Below are 14,681 nucleotides of genomic sequence, written 5' to 3' on the forward strand. Positions count from 1 at the left end.
GAAACAATTCAATGGTCAATCGATGAAAAATATACCCGTACTAATCTATTACGAGTTAAGTGCTGGAAAAAGTACTCTCCAGAAATTTTGAATAGGATGGTGTCTGAAGGAATTCAGGAAAATGTTGCTAATATCAACGATAAATGTATTAGGTTAACAGCTGTCTTAGAGAATAGTATGTCACAGCATGTGCAAGAGAAAACAATAAACACAAATTGTTCAGCTAAATGGTACACAATTCAATTTTCCCAGCAGAAACATAAACAAGACAAATACTATAACAAATTTCTCCAAACAAACCAGAATTCTGATTGGACAATTTATAAAACAGCTAGAAATTTGTATAGTAGAGCTTTAACTACAACCCGAAGATCATACTTTGAACATAAAATTAATCAGAATAGAAAGAATAGTAAGGAACTTTGGAAAATCCTAAAATCTTTACTGAATCCAAGAGGAACTATTAATAGTCCTTGTATAATATTCAATGGATCAATGGTGTATGAATCAGAGAAAATTGCTGAAACTTTCAATAAATTCTTTGTCCAGAGCGTATTGGACATTCATCGTAGTATTGGTCAAACCAATGAAGCTTACGCAAGTCTTCGAGAAACGGACTATATATTTAAATTTAGATCTATCTCCTACGGACAATTGAAAAACGTGGTCAAAAATCTAAATAATTCATCAGGAATCAATAATGTCAATTCAAAAATCCTACTAGATTGTTTTCATACTGTAGGACATGAAGTACTAAACATTATTAATTATTCGATTACGAGAGGAGTGTTTCCAACCTCCTGGAAAGAGTCTCTTGTTGTACCTATACAAAAAGTATCGGGAACTGTTCTTGCAAATGAATTCAGGCCTGTAAACAAATTAAATATTATTGAAAAAGTATTAGAGACAGTTGTTAAAAAACAATTAGTAGAATATATAAACAGCAATCATTTATTTATACCTGAACAGTCGGGTTATAGGGTTGGTCATTCTTGCGAATCGGCTCTTAACCTAGTGCTGGCAAAATGGAAGGAAGCTTTTGATGGTAAAAAGACTACAATTGCTGTATTCCTCGACCTAAAAAGGGCCTTTGAAACAATTTCGAGGCCACTATTATTAAAAGTGTTAATGAGTTTTGGCATTAAAGGCAACGAACTACGATGGTTCGAGAGTTATCTCCAAGACAGAACACAGAGAACTGTATTTAACAACAAAATATCAAGTGCCATCGAGAACACCCTAGGAGTACCTCAGGGAAGTGTTCTAGGACCAATACTTTTCTTAATGTATATTAACGATATGAAAAGGGTTTTACAGCATTGCGACATCAATTTATTTGCGGATGACACAGTCATCTTCATTAGTGGTAGTGACCATTGTGATATTGTTAGGAAACTCAATCAGGATCTGGACTCACTGGATGGGTGGCTGAAACATAAGAAACTCAAATTGAATCCTGAGAAAACTAAAGCCTTGGTTGTGTGTCGAAGACTATTTAGCCTACCCACTCAATTAGTAATAAATAATGTATCTGTAGAAATTGTATCTAGTATAAAATATTTAGGAGTGATAGTTGACGATAAACTCAGATTTACGGACCATATTGATAACGTTATAAAGAAGGTGGCCAAAAAGGTTGGAGTTATTTGCAGACTGAGAAAGGATGTAAACCGTTGCGGTAAGATACAATTATACTTATCACTTATTGGACCTCATCTAGATTTTTGTGCCTCGATTTTGTTTCTGGCGACTGAAACACAGTTCACGCGACTTCAAAGGCTGCAGAATAAGGCAATGCGGGCTATCCTTGATTGTGGGCGTTATACCTCTTCTGTTACAATGCGAATGGTCTTACAATGGATGTCCATAAAACAGAGAGTGACGTATCAGACAATGATATTCATTGATAATCTAATAAAAAGACCTCTACCTACATATCTTACGCAAAGAGTTGTGAGAGGAGTAGACATTCACAATTACCCCACACGGGGAGCTAATGCTCCAAGAGTGCCAAACTGTATGACTGCAGGAGCCAGAAATTCTTTGTTTCACAGAGGTATCCAGTATTACAATAGAATGCCACAGGAAATCATCAATGCTGGTTCGTTATCTGAGTTTAGAAAATTGTGCTCTGATTTTGTTAGAACTAATGTAGTCTAAATGTATTGTCAATTGTCAACTATAGGTGATGATGATTTTTTTCATTCTTTTCTTTTGTCCTTTAAAATGCGATGAAATTTTTTTAAACTAATTTACATTCTAAATGCACCAAAGTTTTAAAACTATAAATATACAAAAAATTAATAGAATGAGACTGCATTGAATTGAGACACGCGCGCGTACAGTAGACTCCGGGTTCGGAGCTTGGTAGATTGGTGTGGTTCGGGCTAATAACTCGTCATACCTCTATGCTTTGCTCAGCTCCCAAACATCTACTCGTTTGAATATTTGTAGCTTTACCAAATTATCGCAAGATACATCGAACATCTCAATCCTTTGTAGGGGTCAGAGGTGGGTCATCATCATCATCATCATCATCTCCTATAGCCACCCGAAACCGCTTTACAACACGCACACCAGCTACTAGTACTGATCACCGCTACACCACACGCACACCAACAACGACTCACCGTTTAGCAGCACGCACGTCTGCTCCACCTGGTCCTGAAACAACATCATCACAACAGTGTCACCCCCCGGTGAATGATACCTTTGAAGCACCCAACTCAACACTTGTTTCTGGACCGCCCCAAAACCACCGCGCTTCATCTCCGCACCTGCACGAGTCTACAATCGATCGCTTTTTTCTCAACTAGACGAAGTTCCGCTCATTGCACGCAACAAACACGCCAAGCCTCATGCTCTGACAACGCAGCTCAATTGACTTACCGTATACCCGCTTTATCCAACCACCACAATGACAACGCTACCGCTGAGTATTTAAGCTGCTATTATCAAAACGTTAGAGGTTTGCGCACTAAAACAAAAGAATTTCACCTAGCTGTATCGGAGGCTGACTTCGACCTTATCGCCCTCACAGAAACTTGGCTTGTTGACAACATTCCATCTGCTCTTCTCTTCAACAACAACTTCTCTGTTTACCGCTGTGATCGCTCTCTCAGCGGCTCTAGCTCTCGCGGTGGTGGTGTTTTGCTAGCCGTTTCTAACGCATACGAGTCGATCGAATTACCTTCCCGTGATCGTTCTCTCGAGTATATTTGTGTGCGCGTCACCTGCAATAACGCACATCTGTACATCATGGTAGTATACATTCCACCGCAGCTTAGCTCCGAGATATCGACTCTTCGCTCTCTACATGATTGTATCAGCGGCTTCACTCTCACACTGAAGCCTTCGGATCTGCTGTTTGTTATTGGCGATTTCAATCAGCCTAGCATAAGCTGGTCCACAGCTGATCCTTCGTCCTCGCCAGCATACTCATCAATCACGCACTATGAACCAACTGCGCGCTCACTGGCCAACAACACCTTTGTGGATGGATTTAAATTTAACGGATTAGTGCAACTTAATCACATCAATAATTCGCACGGACGCATGCTTGTCCTGCTCTACGCTAACAATGCTGCAGCTAAATTATGTTCGTCTGTCTTTCCAAGTGTTGTTCCGCTTGTACCTCGTGACTCCTATCACCCGGCGTTTGACTTCAATATACGTATTAACTCGTCGACCCGACGCAATTCGACGACTCGACAAAACTCGACGACAACCGCATTTTATCGTTATAACTTTGCTAAAGCTGACTATGTGAAACTGAACGACATGATTTCAATGTTTAACAATAGCTTTCATTGTTCCAATTTTATTTCACTTGACGAAGCAGTATGTTCATTCTCGTCCTTCATGCTGCAAGCCTTTGTTGTATGCGTCCCAGTTCAGCGTCCTAAACCTAACCCCCCATGGACGGACCGCACACTCAAACGACTCAAACGTGTAAAAAGAGCTGCTTATCGTCACTACCAAACGCGCCGCTGCCAAAGATCTCGCTCGATCTACTTTGACACGCACTCTTTATACTGCAGCTATAACAGGTTTCGATGTGGCAGATGTTTGAGTAAAATCCAACGTAACCTCTGCAGGTGGCCTGACTCGTTTTGGCGCTTCTACCACAGCAAAACAAAATCCACGCATACACCGAAATCCATTACGTACAAAGGAGCAACAAGTGCCAACACTAATGAAATGTGCAATCTCTTCGCGGATCGCTTCGCAGATTGCTTTTCACCGGCCATGAATGATAGCGAAACCATTGATGCTGCTCTCGTCAACACTCCGGCTGGCGCAATTAACATGAGCACTCCTTTCACCGACAGTGAGATCGTTTTATCAGCCCTAATGCAACTAAAGCCTTCCTTCGCTCCTGGATTCGACGGGGTTCCTTCTACCGCGCTGAAACGCTTTCAAACGACAGTAGCACCTATCCTTGCAAAATTGTTCAATGCATCGCTAGCCAATGGCTACTTTCCCAAAACATGGAGGAAATCTTGGATGGTTCTTATTTACAAAAAGGGCGACAGGACAGATGCCATCAACTACCGGGGTATTACATCTTTGTGTGCCATTGCCAAGGTGTTCGAACTAGTGATATACAAACATCTGCTACATGCATGCCGCAGCTACCTAAGCCCGTATCAACATGGATTCGTGCCAAAAAAGTCGACTGCTACGAACCTGGTTGAATTTGTAACCTATTGCACTAGTCAAATTGATGCCGGAGCTCAAGTCGATGCAATTTATACAGATCTGAAAGCAGCATTCGACTCTCTTCCGCACGCAATTCTTCTCGCTAAACTCGACAAGCTAGGAGTTCCCAGCTCGCTCGTACAATGGCGCTAACCCGGCGCAGGCCTGCGCAGGAATCGCTGAAGTCCAGCGCGGGAGACCAGCCAAAATCTGCGCTGGCCAGCGCAGATTTTGGTACATTTCCTGCGCTGGAAACTGCTCGAATTTGTGCAGCGGGTGATTAGAACAACACTTACCTTAATATTTTACAACTGGAAACTGTTTTCTTTCCGACGTTTACTTTTAATATTGTTCATGATCCCACACAGACGTTGATGAATGGCACAAGCACCTGTAACTTTAAAGATGTGAAGCATTAGTTGAAAGGAAGCACATTGAAGCACTCATGAAATTAAGAAACTCACCTCATCAAGCAACACTGCGCAAAACGTAAACAAGGATAGCAGGGGGACACAACAAATAATACATCACTTCGGCATATCCTTTCACAACGAATGTTCTGAACAAACTGAAGATGCTAAACACCCGGATGAGTGCAATAGCAGAAAAATCATGGTGGATCGAGAGAGATGGGTAGACTCGGTCCAGCGCAATCTACTGGCATATGCATGTGTGTGTGACGAACGAAAAACTTGAGACCCCGCTCCACACGTTTTTCATCAGTAATTTTTCGTCACACGCACACACCTCTACACGCGCGATGCTTAACTGTCCAAAATCTAGAGAGAGAAGACAGGGCCTCTCGCTTTGGCTCACAGCAAAATATCTTAGGAACTTCGGCTCTGCTAATAGGGATTTTTCCGGACTGGGATAGCTTCATCGCGAGAATGTGTGCATAAGCGTGCATTGTGCACCAATATCATCACACTTTGTGTACCTTCCTCGGGTAGACAGCGAGCCTCACAGGTTGTGTGTAGTACGCGTTCGCATTAGCGTTCTTCACAAGAACAAAAGGTGCCAATCATGGCACATATCCTCATATTGGGAGTGCATGTATATACATGATGTATGCTGTTCCAAGAATGCAGCCAGCGCAAACAAGGCTTTCCTGCCACAAGCAGAAGAGCTTTACTTCGAAACAAAGTCCGCTTTAACAAGTACTTTTCGGAACAGGCATATCAGGTAAAAGAATAGGTTACCCGCCCAACAGCTAATCAATTTCAGCTACACATCGATATCCTAAAACTAAAAGAGGAGAACATTCCAAACAACAAAACAATTTTTGATTAAACTACTTGCTACCTAGCTTTATAAGCTAAATGGAACACATTGCCCAAGAAATCCAGCCAACTCATCCAGATATGACCAATTTTTTTTTTGTTGAAAAAAGCTCAAACAATTGAAGCATTAGCGTTGCAGACAGGCAACCGCCCAACTACATCTAATTCGAAAATGGGTATACCGAAAAATAAATTCTCCAAGAAAATGAGAGCTAACACACTTTGTCGGAGATGGTTGTGCGCGTTTTGTTCTAAGTTCTGCGAGCAGTGTTTGTGCGTTGGTGCGCATTTCGTTCAAGGTCTCGTGCGCTGGTGTGTTTTGGTGAAGTGTGAAGTGAACAAACAATGTGCACAGACGCACATGCAGTGCGTGCATCGACAGGTAAGAATTTGCTGAACAGAGGCAACGCAGATTGTCCACAAGTTTCCCGCAGCCTGGACTGTTCTTCTAGTTACGTATTTTGGATAGGCAGCGCGCTCACGAGCTAGGCTGTTTTTTCTCTACGGATTTTAACCAGCAGGCCGCTCGCGAGCTAGGCTTTTTTTCTGCATGGATTTCAAGTATACAGTAGTGACGGGTAAATACAATTTTTTCCGGATTTGGATCGATCCGACTCCGGTATTCCTCGGAGTCGGACTCGGAGTTGCTCCGGACTGTTTAGCGGGGTGCCCACCGAAAAATCTTCGAACTCATCGAATCCGGACTCAGTCCGGATCAGTCCGAATTAGTCCGGATCAGTCCGAATTAGTCCGGATCAGTCCGGATTGATCCGGACTGATCCGGAGTCAAATCCGGTTATGATCCGGAGTCCGAGTCATATTTTGCGCACCGAAGTCGGAGTTGATCCATGACTCCGCTCCGCATAACCCATTACTAGAATACAGGCCGCTTGCGAGTTACCCTGATCTTCTCACTACGTATTTTGGACAAGCAGTGCGCTTGGAAGCCAGGCTGTTTTTCTCTGTGTGTTTTGCACATACGATGCGCTCGCGCTCTACGGTGTTTCATACGTGTGTTTCGAATAAGCAGTGTGGGTCGACGACAGTAGCTTGTAATGTGTTTTTTAAATAAACCTAAATAAAAATAAATTAAATACAAAAAATTTAATTTTAGTTTTAGTTTTAATTACCCACAGTAAAAATATTTACTGTTTTACATTCCGCATTTCACGCATTTACATTCCGTATAAGCCCGACAGTGTTATAGATTAAGATTTTTTTTCTCGGGGCAACTATTTTCAAACATGCTTTTTTATATTTTTTTTTATGCGAGCGGGCGAATCATATTAATCTGGAATGAAGAGTGGCGAGCGTCCGCTAACTAATGGGAGCGAGCGAACCTTATGATTCCCGCTCTTCTTGCCCATGTCTAATCAACACCATGATGGGATTAAATCGACACCTTATGGGGTGATTGCGACACATTGCTTATAACTTTTAAAATAACAAACTCTGATGGCCTGTAGTTTTTCATTGAAATTCAACAAAGTATTTCGTACCAATTTTATGAAAAATTAGCACAAAACATTATTGAAATATGCGAAAGAAATGAAGTAAACGAAAAAAAAAAATATTTACTCATACCATCGGACCAGACTCTATACAGTAGAAGCTGCGGCGGTAGCATCTGGTTTACGGATTGTTAAGATTCCTTTAAAAAATAACCTAGCAGACAGTATTTTCCAGTAATCTTCTTCTTTTTTTTCTTAAAATCTAAGGGTTTTCAATTTTATTTTTCTCTCCCTACTCGACAGCCAAAAGTCGAACATCGGTTATTGTGAGTCCATACCAGCTTTTTTTTTCTTTATTTAAGCCTAAACCGGCCTAAAGTAAGCCTTAAATACGGTCAAAGCCATAACAATATTAATATTCATAAGCCTAAACCATATATTAAGTACATGTTTCGAGTTCGAGTTTGGCAAACGTTCTATGAGAGAATAAGTGCTCAATTCCATAATTATAACCTCCTTGGTATGTTTACATTGGGAGTTTTAAAGCTTCTAAGGTATTTTTAATTACGTGTTTGCTCAGCTAGATCATTACGTTTGCCGTACATAGTTACGAAACATCCATAGAAAATATAAGCACTTTCAAATTACATAAAAAAAGTTAACATGCTACAAATGAGCATTACACTACTACCAAGTGGGGTGTCGATTTGACCCCCATTGGCCACACAAGTTTTAGTGACATTTTATATTATATAGTTTAATATAAAAATTACGCCCTGTGATACAGAACTAATCAAAAGTGTTTATAAAACAATACTATGCACACGGAAACTATAATTTTGTTGAAATAACGCCAGAATTCCTTAAGTCCCAGAAGTAAAAACTTACATCGGCTGTCAATCAGAACCACTGTGTGTTTATTTTGTTGTTTTTTGACAATTGACAGGTTTCTGATCAGTGAAATGTGACTCAAATATTCGAAACAGTTGACATAAATAATATGTACTAGTTTTTTTTCTTCAAAAAGCTCTATAAATACAAAAACGGCAAGGTGTCGCACTTACCCGCAGTGTCGAACCAACCCTGACTTCCCCTACATGTCAGGAGAGACTAGTGGTGTTGGGCAGGGGTGCAAATCGATGCAGTAAGTTGCGGCAATAAAATTTGCAAATACTAAGTCGAGCTGCCGGTTAAGCGTGTTTTTGATACCGCTTATTTGATAAAGATCGCTAGCGTTAATTTCATCAAAAAACCGGGATCTGACCGAGGATGATGAATTTGCCACATAGTGCGCGAACGATGACCAAATGTTTGTTGTGATAGTGACCACGATACTGCCGAAAAATTAAAATCTCCAAACAAAAATATTAGATCATTAGTTTTTGCATGGTTTACTATTGCTCTTACACTTTCAATCACAGATGTAAGAGTATCTGTGTCGTTAGCTCGATTAGGAGGAATGTAAACAGTCCCGATGAATATCGTGCAAGATGATAGGCGAACGGTAGCTCACACTTGCTGAAGTGAGTTACAAGATAGAGTGAGTTCACGGGTGTTCAATAAGGATGAGCATGCGATCAGTGCGCCACCACCACGAGTATGCATACTATTAGACAAGTTACGATCACATCTATACACCGAATAGCCCGGGTCAAACAGTAGCGATGATGGAATTGAATTGTCAAGCCAGGTTTCGGTGAGTATTATTATCTGATATTTAGCGTCCAATGTGTTTAATCCGAATTCTGTTAGTTTGGTACGTAGTCCTCTAACATTTTGGTAGTGAAAATGTATATCACATGGTTTCAAGGCAGTGTCAGTCGGTTTGGCATGTGCAATGTTTTTAATATCGCGAACTGAAAACATTTTCAAGTGAGTTGCTGTGTTAGTGTGTACGTGATCATTACATGAAGTGTTAGTGTGCGAATAGCAACTGGCTGATGCTTCTTGTGTGCGTAAGCTTCATGAGCTGTGTTCGTGATGAACGTCATTGTTTTGAGCCGTACGATCAGCTGGGATAGGTGAATGCTCCATATCGTGCACTATTGGTTGCGCATTACCAGGTGATGAACTATTTGGCTTTTCATTGATGGTTTGCTCTGCCGGTTTCGGAATATTATCAATAGGCACTGCATTGATGCTTTGAAGTGGGGTTTCATGTTTCAAATTAGTTTTGCGACTGATACCATAAAGATATTTTTAGTCTTTATTGTTCAGAATACCTCATAACCTTGAAGGATAAAATTTTTATTTTTTACCAAATCATGACCGTAAGTATTACTCATTAGTGTGATAAAACAACCTGCAAGCAGATGTATTACAAACGTTTAATCTTGATTATTTGCAGTGCCATCTCAGTGGAGGACATGTAAACAAGGAGCAGAAAAAGTAACAAGGAGGAAAACAAAGTAGTATCCGACCACGGACCCAGGACACGAAATCAATTTTTTCCATCTACCTAATCTTCGGAACATCCTGAAGAGTATTAATCCGGAATAGTAAAGTGAGCGATGTAAAGCCCTTATCGGTTAATTATAACGTACATCAAAACGCGCCTGCAAGAATATCTTTATATATATATATATATATATATATATATATATATATATATATATATATATATATATATATATATATATATATATATATATATATATATATATATATAAAGGAAGGAATAAGGAATATATATATTTTTTATAATGTTGGAGAGTGAATCAACTGCGGAAAAATTTGTTTTTTCTTATGTTATTTTTTATAATGTTGGAGAGTGAATCAACTGCGGAAGTTGTGGGGCGGTTTTTCCTTAATCCAAAGGATGTGCTTGAGAGGATATGAAATTTTTCCACGATGTGGTTAATGTAGTGTAAGATGGCCGTGTTGGCCACTTTTGTTACAGTAGGAAGCAATGCTATGGGTCTGTGATTAGCTGCTTTACTGAGATCCTTGCCAGGTTTTCGAATTGCTAAAATTTTTATTCTTCTAAGTTTTTTTCCATGAATCCTCTTTTGTACATGTCATTGATCTTTCCGATTATGGCTTTGGTGCTTTCGCTGTTTAGCAGTTTTAATGTTTTGTAGGATATTTGGTCAATACCAAGAGCAGAATTCTTTTTTGAGTTTAGGATAATGTGCCATCTATTATAGTCCATTAGATTTTTATTGCTTATGAATCGGGGTTTTCGTTAATTTTTTTTTGTTTGATTAATCAAAATGATTTTTTAGGAATTCTTTAGCTAGGGATTCATCTGTGATAATCTTGTTTGTTTTGGCAGGATTGTCTTTGAAAATTCCCATAAGGGCCCAAAGGTCATCCATAGTGGTTTGAGAATCGATCAAGTCTAGTTTTTCCTCAATTCGTTTTGTTTTTGATTTTTTTTTGTTAATCGAAATTTGGCTGATTCTTTCTTGTATTTGATTTGGTTTTCGATCGTCCGGATTTGGTTCCGTTCTAGCTTTGCATTTCTCTTCCCATGCTTTTTGGGCGATATCATTCGACGATGATTTTGGCGTGAACGAGGTCTTGATGTTGTTTCTTAAAATATTTTTTTAATATCCTTGGTAATTGAATTGGTGTAAGAATTATTATTGTATGGTAGGCTGGATATTTCTTCGTCTATTGTTTTCTTATTATAAATTATGATTTTTTGTGGGGGTGGTTTGAATAGGTTAAAATTGGTGAATATAACCCGATGTCCACTATTGCCGATGTGAATGTCTGAAACGTTTCTTTGAATATGTGGGGTTATAGCTAGAGAGGTGATTTTCAAATCTCTTGCTGAGTTATTTTTGTTAGGATCTGATCTTTATGATTGTTATACTGTTATATGTTTTCATTATATTAGGTGTAACAATATTAAACCCCAATAAAACCCCCTTAAAGTAATTAAACATCTTCCTTATTCCATTCATATACACCAGGTAGAATTTTTTCAAGCAAGGGCTGGTTCAGTTTGGTCAGTAAAATGTTTTCCAACGTATCTTCATTCATTCTGGTCCGTTTATTAGATAAAACCAAACTAAATGCGCTATAATAAAAGCACGCTCCACAGTTACCTGGTTTGATGGTACTGACAGAAGTAATGTCGCCACTTCATACAGTTCAGATTTTTGCATTAACCAAAAATTCCTAACATCAAAATGCACGTTTTGATGAGCTTCTGCGTCCAATGATATCAGCTGCCGTAGAATCTTGTTTGCGCTCGTTTGTATTTCTTCAGCATTTGGTTCTGGCAATGATCCACCGTAGAGTTCAGTAAAATACAAATCAAAATCACTGGAGCTATTTAGCGTCGCATTCGGAGCATTAGATGGTGATGATGATGAAGATGGCTGAACCTTAGCTTTACATAGATGGATGCGTTCCGATGTAGCGATGATGAAGCTCTATAATTATACGTAAATATCATTTTAACACAGAAACAAAATTAACGTAAATATTGAGTTATTTGTGGTCATCTTGGATCCACGTCACACGTATCAACTTATTGTCTAACACATAAGACAACTCCATTAGTACTGCCTTAATTTGTGTCACAAACATAGTTTTTAAAGGCTAAGCTGGCAGCATTAATTAACACCTGTTCTCACTTTCCTCTGAATCTTCATCCGGTTGCTATGGATCGCAATCCATGAGAATGGATCGCAATGAACTACGGCTGAATCGTTTTCAACTACGTCTGAATCGTTTTCAGCAATGTTTGGATCGCTCTCAGCTACCTTTGGATTTTGCGGTACCTCGCGCAAATTTCGTTGCGTCGCAAAGTTTATTTAGTGACCGCTTGGCGTACCTCGCGATTCACATCATAACAGACGATATGAAAAGCAACAATTTCATATTGTTCTATGTTTGAACCCAATTGAGACCTTGTGTTGAAAACCCATTTTTAAGCAATGAATAACATTTGACAGATTTCTCGGCTTCTACGCGTCAGCATAGATTCCCAACAAGACAGCAAAGAAGGAATATCCGGCTAAATCTCGAAAGCTTAAACAGAACTGAATGACCACGTAGGTCGTTACGTCAAAAAGAAAAAGATTGTGCAGCTTTGTTTGGAAAACTTGATCAAATACACCTGTTCTCACTTTCCTCTGAATCTTTATCAGGTTGCTATGGATCGCAATCCATGAGAATGGATCGCAATCAACTACGTCTGAATCGTTTGCAGCTACAGTCAGTCCAAAAAGTATTCGTCTAGCTGAATATTTTGCAGAAAAAGGCGAATTATGGCCGCAATAGGCATAGGGTGGTAAAAGTAATCATGGGGTTTGATAAAGGGACTATCAATACATACGTACTGGTTAAAATATGTATTAAAATAGTGCAATAACAACTAAATTATTTAAAAAACTAAAAATAGTCATTTGATTGGCGCGCAAAAAGTATTCGTCTATCAGGCTTTTGGCGTAATATACGCAAGGAAACAAAGGTAATGAAATAAAAAAATGTCCGGATCTTGTTTCTTATTGCATTAATGACCATTGCTGACTACTTGCACATCGCAAGAATATCATTTGAACCTCAAAAAGGGCGTATTTTTGACCCACACATCCTACAAGACTTGTTCCAATTCTTCTCTGGTAGAAAGATTACATTTCCGGACCACGTGGCCAAGTTCCATAGAAAAAATGGCAACTGATATCATATTGAGAGTCTACTAAATCATTTTCATCAGTTTGATTTCGGCTGGTTTGGCGTTTCGGGCAAATGACAATTCCCTGTATGTTCTCTAGCTCGTCTGTGCTTGAAACATGTGATACATTTAAGTAAAATTTCTTAGAACTGGGACACAAAGTACTGCAACTGTAAACTGCATTAAAATGTTTCCGAATCTTTTTTCCCATAAATTTGAATCATTTTTTTAGCTCACCTTTCCTCACTGAGCCCTAGTATAATGACTCCATGATGCTACCGTTACATGAGATTTTGCTGCTGCATCTTAGTAGACTGTTTTCGCTATGGTAGACGTCGGTCGTATGACCTTGGCGATTGAAACATGTTTTAATATGTTAGTAGAGCCTAACTTAGAATCAATTCCTGAATTATTTGATGCACCTTAACAGATTTGCCCACTTTCTGTGTATGGTAATAAACAAACAAAACATGTTTGTAACAACTCCCTCATCCAAGCTATTACATGACCAGCTACGATGAAATGCAGCATGACCCATCAACTAAATGTGACCCATCTCTTTTCCTTGTTAAAATTTGATTTTTTGTACATTAAACCGCTTCTTTGTTAGATTAACCGTCAAGGATGGCTGCTTGCATGGCAGTTTGTCACACAATTAGTGTCAGGAAATTGGCCAAACTATGATCAAATGAAGGAACGAGGCCTCCCACACATTTTGTAACCTTCAAATATGGGTAGGATAGGTTATACACGGGATTAAGATACGATTTTCGCCTTCATACTCCATTCTCTTAACTCCCCCGCCTTTAGTGCCTCTCTGACCGCTTGAAGTGCAATTGAAACAACAGAAATTCATTATTTTAGAATGAAGTCACCAGTAGATTGATATTAATAAACTTAATTCACGTCTACGCAGTGTTTGTCCAGCGTAAATAATTAAAAAGCTAGATGGACGAATACTTTTTGCGCGCCCATCAAACGACTTTTTTTTAGTTTTTTTATGTATTTGGGTTGCTATTGCACTATTTAAATGGTTATTTTTTAGCAAAACGTGTGTATTGATGGTCCCTTTATCAAACCTCATCATTACTTTTATCGCCCGATACGTATTGCGGCCATGTTTTGCCTTTTTCTGTAAAATATTCAGCTAGACGAATACTTTTTGGACTGACTGTACGTTTGCATCGTTTTCAGCAACGTTTGGATCGCTCTCTGCTACCTTTGGATTTTGCGGTAGCTCGCGCAAATTTCGTGGCGGCGCAAAGTTTATTCAGTGACCGCGGGTCACATTTGCATCCCAATAATTAATGCATTTAATTGTAAAATCTTATGTATCACATTTTTTATGTATATGAAGCTTACATCACATTTTTATTCTTTGACCAAGTTTTCCAAACAAACCTGCACAATCTTCTTCTTTTTGGCGTAACGACCTACGAAGTCAATCAGTCCTGTTCAGGCTTTCGAGATTTAGCCGAATATTCCTTCTTTGCTATGGAGGGACGGTCTGGTTGGGAATTTATTCTGATGCGTAGAAGCCGAGAAATCTGTCAAATGTTTTTCACTGCCTAAAAATGGGTTTTCAACACAAGGTCTCAATTGGGTTCAAACATAGAA

Source organism: Anopheles merus, chromosome 3L (genome assembly GCF_017562075.2).
Source record: "Anopheles merus strain MAF chromosome 3L, AmerM5.1, whole genome shotgun sequence".
Classification (NCBI taxonomy): Eukaryota; Metazoa; Arthropoda; class Insecta; order Diptera; family Culicidae; genus Anopheles; species Anopheles merus.